Below are 8,565 nucleotides of genomic sequence, written 5' to 3'. Positions count from 1 at the left end.
GGCTCCTAGTCACCAGGGCTGCCTTTAACTCTATCAAAGTGGATGTTGTTGCCATAAATTACCCCTTCATTGAACTCAACTAGATGGTCTTTATATTCTAATATTCCACCCATCGCAAGTTCAATGGCACTGTCAAGGTTGAGAATGGGAAGTTGGTCATCAATGGGAAAGTTATCACTATCTTCCAGGAGTGAGATCCTGCCAACAGCAAGTGGGGTGATGCTGGTGTTGAGCATGTTGTGGAGTCCACTGGTGTCTTCAAAACCTTGGAGAAGCTCACTTGAAGGGTGGTGCCAAACAGGTAATCATCTCAGCTCCTTCTGCCAATGCCCCCATGTTTGTGATGGGCATGAACCATGAAAAGTAGGATAACTCTCTCAAGATTGTCATCAATGCCTCCTGAACCACCAACTACTTGGTTTCCCTTGCCAAAGTCATCCATGACAACTTCAGCATTGCAGAGGGACTCATGACCATAGTCTATGCCATCACTGCCATCCAGAAGACTATGAATGGCCCCTCTGGAAAGCTGTGGCGTGATGGCCATGTTGCTGTCCAGAACATCATCCCTGCATCCATTGGCACTGCCAAGGCCGTGGGCAAGGTCATCCCTGAACTGAATGGGAAACTTACTGGCATGGCTTTTTGTGTCCCCACCCCCAATGTGTCAGTTGTGGACCTGACCTGCCGTCTGGAGAAAGTTGCCAAATATAACATCAAGAAAGTAGTAAAGCAGGCATCAGAAGGGCCCTTCAAGGGCATCCTGGGATAAACTGAAGGCCAGGCTGTCTCCTGTGACTTTAATAGTGATACTCACTCTTCCACCTTTGATGCTGGGGCTGTCATTGCCCTGAACAACCACTGTCAAACTCATTTCCTAGTATGACAATGAATTTGGCTATGGTGACCAGGTGGTCGACCTGATGGTTCGCATGGCCTCCAAAGAATAAGAACCTCTTGGACCACCAGCCCCAGCAATAGCACTAGAAGAGAGAGAGAGAGACCTTCAGGTGCTGGGGAGTCCTTGCCCCAGACTGATCCTCCCACGCACTGATAATCTCACATCCTTGACACAGTTTCCATCCAATCCCCATGAGAAAGGGGAGGGGCTTGGAGAGCCCATCTTGTCATGTACCATCAATAAAGTACTCTGTACTCAGCCACTCCCCCCCATAAAAAAAGAAAAAGAAAGAAAGAAAAGGTGAATAAGAATGGTCACATAACTTCTTGAAGAATATAATCAACTCCATTGGCTTGCATGTGTGCAATTGCTATATTATGTTTTACTGTATCCATTTTAAAAAAAGAGCAAAGATTCTCCATGTCTGTCTTCAGATCTAGACAAGAAGAAAAACAAATAAGAAAAAAAAAACAAACACCAAACAAAAAGAACATTCTAAAGCAAGAAGGCAAAAGCCATGGAAAACAGTGCATAAGAAAACAGGCTAAAAGGCTAATAATGACTGTTGGACCAAGGTAAGGTACTCTTACAATATTTTCCCAGGATTTGAATTTCTACTTCTGTGAATGTGTCAGCTCCACATTTATTTTTATTCTTTTACTTTTTTATTATTATTATTTTTATTTTTGGTCTTTGTTTCTGAGAACTGAGAGGCTTTTTCAGCCTGCTTCTATCAATAAACGTCAGGTGCCCTAGAATATATTGATGTCTTACACAGGCACTATGTCTCAGTTCTACCTTCTTGTTGCTTTCGGTCTTGCAATTTTTTCAAGAACTTGGAGGCTTTTCAAAAATTATTTATTACTGCATGCATACAAATATGCAGTCACTACCTTGGTAATTCCTTCCGATCATAGCTCTTTCTCCTAACTTTATTAAGATACTTTGAGCCTATCAGGGTTTTGTGAGATTATGCCCTTTTCACTTCCTTGAGCTACTTGTCCAACTGAAATGTCATTGTAATCTAGTCACACATCTAAATACGGAATGTAACATGATCATGTTTCCTATTTATACTGAAATAATAATTAAAATAATTTCTTATCTGATTACAATTGGTAGACAGTTCCATATTCCAATTCTGTAAGTTCCAAAACTACTGGGGTCTCTGTTTTCCTTTCATTATTACTTTCAAACAATTCTTTTCTGACCTGAGACCTCATCTTTCAAATAGTTCCTTCTCAAATGCAGCTAATAACAACCAACTCCTGCTAGTAATGTACTATACTGAAATCTTTTCCCCTAAAGCCATAGTCTTTTATAGAACAATAACTGTCTTCCAAACAAGCTCAAAGAAAAATGTCACCAAATATTGTGCCACATATAACTCTTTTCAAGTCTCCAGTTACAGGCTCCTAGTGACCAGCAGAATCTTTGTCACATGTATTAGTCATTTTTGTTACTATAGCCCACAAGTTTTAGCAACTATTTTTTAAATTGGACATTTTTGCTGTTGTAACAAATAACCTTCATAGTTCAGTAGATTACCTCAGAATGCATTTCTTTCTCTCACTTTCTAGTTAAACAATAGTTTGCCTGTGGCTGCTGTGACACTGCTCAACTCTGCTTGGCTTCACTGTGGTATTCTCATTCCTGGACTCAACCAAAAGGTTCAACACCTTCCTAAGAATGTTGCTTAGAGGGCAGTGTCAAGAATCAAAAGGGCACTGAGAACCATGCCGCCCCATTCTAAGCTTCTGCTTGGATGTGGCATGTGTCACGTATGTGCACATCCTATAAATTAAAGTTCCACCACAGAGAGACACCACAGGTCTCTAGGGAGACTGTGTGGTGATAAGGCACTTTTTCAAAAGAGGTAATGGCTATGTGAAAAGTAGTCAAAGCATCCCAGGCGACTCAATGGCACATAAAGACAATAACATACTATGACAGGTTTAGAAGCAGGAGTGGCATCCAATTCCTAAACAACATGCCTCTGGAAACTCTATGAACTTTGATTAATGTCGATAGTTGTAGAGGGCTTCAGACCTTTTATGCATTGGGTCACTATGAGTCTTGCTCAACTCGAAGGCAACCAACAACAACAACAGTAACAACAAAGGCATCTGACTGTGTGGATTATGACAAATTATGACTAACTATGTGAAAATGGTAATCCAAAAACACATAATTGTTTTTAATAACATAAGTTTCATGTGAAACCTATATATTTTTTTTTAAAAAAACCTATACTTTTTGACCAGGAGGCCATTATCCAAATAGAGCAGGAGAAAGTGCATGGTTAAAAATCAAGAAAGGTTGCACACCCATGTTTATTGTGGCTTTGTTCACAATAGCAAGGAGTTAGAAACAACCTAAGTGCCCATCAACAAACAAATGGATATAGAAGCTGTGGTATATTCACACAATGGAATACTATGCTGCACTGAAAACAAGAAACTCATGCAATATTATTCAAAATCGGTGACTCTGGAGGATATTATGCTGAGTGAAGTATCTCAGTCACAAAAGGACAAATACTGCATGGTGCCACTGTTGTAAAACAGGACTGACCTTGGGGTTGGGGAGAGACTGAGAAAGATGGGTTCAATAATGTATACTGCATTGAAACAGATGAGGGAAAAAATGTTTAAAAGAGATATGTGATTAGGTATTTTTCTCATGACAGGAGTCTAGAGTGAAGGTTACATGGTGGAGTGGACCTGGGGAAGGGTTTGTAAAACAATGAAAGAATTTTTCTTTTACTTTTCCAAGAGGGCATTGTACTGGGGGGAGGGTTGGGAGGAGAGAAAAGTGCAACAATGAATGAATGGAAATCCAACGTCTCTGTAAATTTTTACTGAAATTAATAATAAATTGAAATAAAATTTTTTAAAAATAAAAAAAAAAAAAGAAAAGTAGTCAAAGCAAAGGTTGAGAAAAAAGGCTGAGTACCAAAAGATTGTGTTCTGAAGTAGTTTTTTAAATGAGTTTCTTCTCATTTATGAGTTTATAATTAAAAAAAACCCCACCCATTCATTTATGAGTTCGTAAAAAAGCATACAAATAAGATATCACAAACCTTTTCATCTTGTACTTAACATTTAACTATGTAGGGATAATCTGTTCAAATGGGAAACAGATAAAGGAATGAGTTTAACCACTTATTCTTTCCTTTCAGTCTCCTTGGAAATTCTCTCACTCAACCTTGCTATAACATCTTTATAAGGAATATTTAAACATTTCCATCATTAGATCAGAAAGTTTAGGACAACAAGAAAGAGCTTTCTAAATTACTTCTGCTGAAAACTGACAGGAAATTTGGTCTTAAAACCAATCTGTTTATTGACTCCATGGAATGTATCATCTCTAAAACACTCTGTCATTTTCTCACTTGTAAAACAAGTTGTTTGTTGTTGTTGTTGTTATGTGCCATTCACGTCACTTGCGACTCATAGTGACCCTATTTACAACAGCTCTGAACCCTGCTCTATCCTGTGCCAACCTTCTTCTCCCTGGCATAACTACATGTATTACCCCAGCCACTGAATCAATCCATTTCATTGAGGGTCTTCCTCTCTTGCACTGTTCCTCCACCCTCCCAAGCATGATGTCCCTCTCCAAAAACTGGTCCCTTCTTGCAATATGCCCAAAGTATGTTATATAAAGTTAAAGAAGCCCTGCCTCCACGGAGAAGTTTGATCTCACCCTCTCAAAGAGGATGAACCTGTTTGTTCTCCTTGCAGTCCATGGCTATACTTCTCCAGCACCACAATTAAAGGCATTATTCTCTTTCTGTCATCCTGTCATTGTCCTGCTTTCTTACACATAGCAAGTAATCGCAAAGACTATGGCCTGGATCAGGCACACCATAGTCTTCAGACTGACATTGTTGCTCTTCAGTACTCTAAAGAGGGCCCTGACAGCAGACTTCCCAATACAAATTTGTCTTGATTTCCTGGCTGCTGGTACCAAGAGTGTTGATTGTGAAGCCAAGCAGACTAAAGCCATGAACAATCTCAATCTCTTCCCCATCTATCATTGACGCTGTCAATCAGTCCAGTGATAAGAATATTTGTTTTCTTGATGTTGAGCTTCAATCCATATTGAAGGCTGCAGTCCTTGATCTTCTGCAGCAAGCACTTCAGGTCCTCCTCAGTTTCAGCAAGCAGGGTTATGTAATGTGCATAATAAAGGTTATTGATGAGTCTTCCTCCAATCCTGATGCCACATTCCTCCTCATAGAGCCCAGCCTCCCAGATGTTCTGTTCTGAATATAGATTTAAATAGTATGGAGATAGGACACATCCTTGATTCATACCCTTCCCAATTTCGAATCATGCAGTGTTGCCCTGCTCTGTTCTGATGATTGTCTCCTGGTCCAAGTATAGATTTTGCATAAACACAAGAATGTGCTCTGGGATTCCCATTCGTTTCAGAGTTAGCCACAGTTTGTTGTGATCCACACAGTCAAATGCCTTTGCACAGATACACATTCTTCTGGTATTTTCTGCTTTCAGTTCAGTAGAGATCCATCTAACATTAAGCTATAATGTCCGTAGTACCACTGCCTTTTGTAAACCCAGCCTGCACTTTTGACGGTTCTCTGTTGATGTGGTGTTCCAGTCATTTTTGCATAATTTTCAGTAGAATCTTGTTTCCATGTGATATTAATGATACTGTTTGATAATTTCTGCACTTTATTCTGTCACCTTTCTTTGGAATAGGAACAAATATAAATTTCTTTCAGTCCAGTTGGCCAGGTGATTTTCCTCCAGATTACTTGGTACAATTTGGTGAGTGGATCCAAGGCAGTGTCTGTTATGCTATTTCAATCAGTATGCCATCAATTCCTAGGGCCTTATTTTTTTTGCCAATTCCTTCAGAGTAGCTTGAACTTCTTCCTTCAGAGGCTCTTGCCCATACCTTCTTTCATGAAATTCTTCTGTGTCAACCAATTCTTTCTTGTTCAGTCATTGTATTTTCTCCTTACATCTTTTAATGCTTTCTGGATCATTTAATATTCTGCCCATAGCTTCCTTGTATTGCAACTCAAGGCTTGAATTTATTTTTCAGTTCCTTCAGCTTACGAAATACCAAGAGAGTTTGGCCTTTTTTATTTTCTGATTCCAGGTCTTTGCACATTTCATTATAATATTTCAATTTGTCTTCCTGTGCTTACCTTTGAAATCTTCTGTTCAGCTTCTTAATTTCTTCTCTTTGTTTTGGCTTCTTGGCTATCTAGTGTAATATTCATAGTCTCATCTGACATCCTTCTTGGTCTTTTCTGTTTCTTCTGTCTTTGTAATGATCTTTTGCATTCTTCATGGATGATATTTTTGATACCCTACCACAGCTCATCTGCTCTTCACTTATTAGTTTTCAAGACCTCAAACTTCTTCCTGAGATGGTTTTGAAGTTTGAGTGGGACAGACTCAAATTCAAATTTGTTTCCTCTGGATTTGATTTCATTTTCTTTAGTTTCAGCTTGAAGGGTGCTTTGTTCAACAATCAGCACCTGGCCTAGTTTTCATAGCTGATATTGAGTTTCTCCATTGTTTTTGGGTCACGGTGACCCTATACCACTGAGTAGAACTGCGAATAGGATTTGCAAGACTATCAATCTGTATAGAACCATACTGTTCATCTGTCTTTCTCAAATGATTTCTGGGTTTGAAATTCTGAAATTTGAGTTAGCAAACATTCATTACAAAGACAGAAGAGGAAGAGTGGAGAGAAGCCAAAGCACAAGGAAGAATTCAAGAAACTAAAGAGCTGAACAGAAGATTTCAAAAGGTAGCGCTGGATGAGAAAGTAAAATATTACAATGAAATGTGCAAGGAGTTGGAGTCAGAAAACCAAAAGGGTCAAACTCGCTCAGCATTTCTTAAGCTCAAGGAACTGAAGAACAAATTCGAACCTCAAGTTACTATAATCAAGGATGCTTTAGGCAGAGTAGTAAATGATCCAGGAGGTATCAAAAGAAGATTGAAAGAATATACTGAGTCATTGTATCGAAAGGAATTAGCAGACAGAAGAATTTAATGAAGCAACATATGAGCAAGAGCCTATGGTGATGAAAGAAGAAGTTCAAGCTGCTTTGAAGAAAATATCAAAAAATAAGGCCCCAGGAATAGATGGTTTACCGATTGACATATTTCAGCTAACAGATGCTGCCCTGGACATGCAAATCAAGTTGTGCCAAGATATCTGGAGAACAATCACTTGGCCAACTGACTGGAAGAGATCTATATTTGTTCTCATTCCAAAGAAGGGTGACACAACAGACTGTGGCAACTATAGAATAATATTGTTGATTTCACATGCAAGCAAGATTCTGCTGAAGATTATTCAAAAATGACTGGAACAGCACATCAGCAGAGAACTGCCAAAAGTTCAGGCTGGGTTTGGAAGGGGTCATGGTACTAGAGATATTGTAGCTAATGTTAGATGGATCTTAGCTAAAAGCAGGGAATATCAGAGGAATGCCCATCTGTGCTTCATTGATTATGCAAAGGCGTTTGACTGTGTGCACCATAACAAACTGTGGCTGACTCTGAGAAGAACGGAAATCTCAGAACACTTGATCGTGCTAATGTGAAACTTATACTTGAACCAAGAGGCAGACATCAGAACAGAGCAAGAAAACACTACATGGTTCAAAATTGGGAAGAGCGTACGCCAGAGATGTGTCCTGTCTCCATACCTTTTCAACCTGTATGCAGAACAGATCATCCTGGAGGCTGGGCTCTATGAGGAGAAATGCAGCATCAGGATTGGTGGAAGATCTGTCAACAATCTGCCTTATGCAGATGATACAACCCTGCTGAAAACTGAGGAGGCCCTCATGCACTTACTGCAGAGGGTCAAGGACCAGAGCCTTCAGTATGGACTGAGGCTCAGTGTCAAGAAGACATAGATTCTTACCACTGGACCCATTGGCAGCATCAGGATGGATGGTGAAGAGACTGAGATTGTTCACAGCTTTAGTCTGCTTGGCTCCACAGTCAACACTCTTGGCACCAGTAGCCAGGAAATTAAAAACGTATTGCTATGGGAAAATCTGCTGTTAGGGACCTCTCCAAAGTACTGAAGAACAATGGTATCTCTCTGGACACTAAGGTGCATCTGGTACAGGCCATGGTATTTGCAACCAATCACTTGTTATGTGTCAGATAGCTGGACAATGACCAGGGAGGATAGAAGGAGAATTGATGCTTTTGAGCTTTGGTGTTGGAGAATAGTGTTGAGTGCCATGGACTGCTAGGAAGACAAACAGGTTCGTCCTGGGGTGGGTTAGGCCGGTCTGCTCCTTGGAGGCAAGGATTCTGAGACTTCGTCTGACACACTTTGGTCATGTTGTAAGGAGGGACCGGTCCTTGGAGAGGTACGTCATGCTTGGGAGGGTGGAGGGCAGGCACAGGAGGGAAAAGCCTTCTTTGAGATGGATTTATTCGGTGACTGGGGCAATTGGGATGAGTGTGTCAGAGACAGTGAGATTGGCACAGGACAGAGCAGAGTTTAGAGCTGTTGTACATAGGGTCGCTATGAGTTGCAAGCGACTCAACGGCACATAACAACAACCACTAAGCCATAGCACTTACTCAAGTAAGATTGACATATAAGACATAAAATATGTAATTGTCCAGTGAATATTTATATTA

At 40.1% G+C, this 8,565-nt stretch overlaps 1 pseudogene; it reads left to right on the top strand.

The window, feature by feature from the left end:
* Positions 1 to 469: 469 nt before the first annotated feature.
* Positions 470 to 8,565, top strand: part of LOC102856518 — a 17,597-nt pseudogene continuing 9,501 nt past the window's right edge.

This window comes from Elephantulus edwardii, unplaced genomic scaffold (assembly GCF_000299155.1).
Source record: "Elephantulus edwardii isolate Elephantulus edwardi_28Jun2011 unplaced genomic scaffold, EleEdw1.0 scaffold00010, whole genome shotgun sequence".
Lineage (NCBI taxonomy): Eukaryota > Metazoa > Chordata > Mammalia > Macroscelidea > Macroscelididae > Elephantulus > Elephantulus edwardii.
The sequence above is the reverse complement of the archived record's forward strand: the minus strand, read 5'-3'. Positions and strand labels throughout refer to the sequence as shown.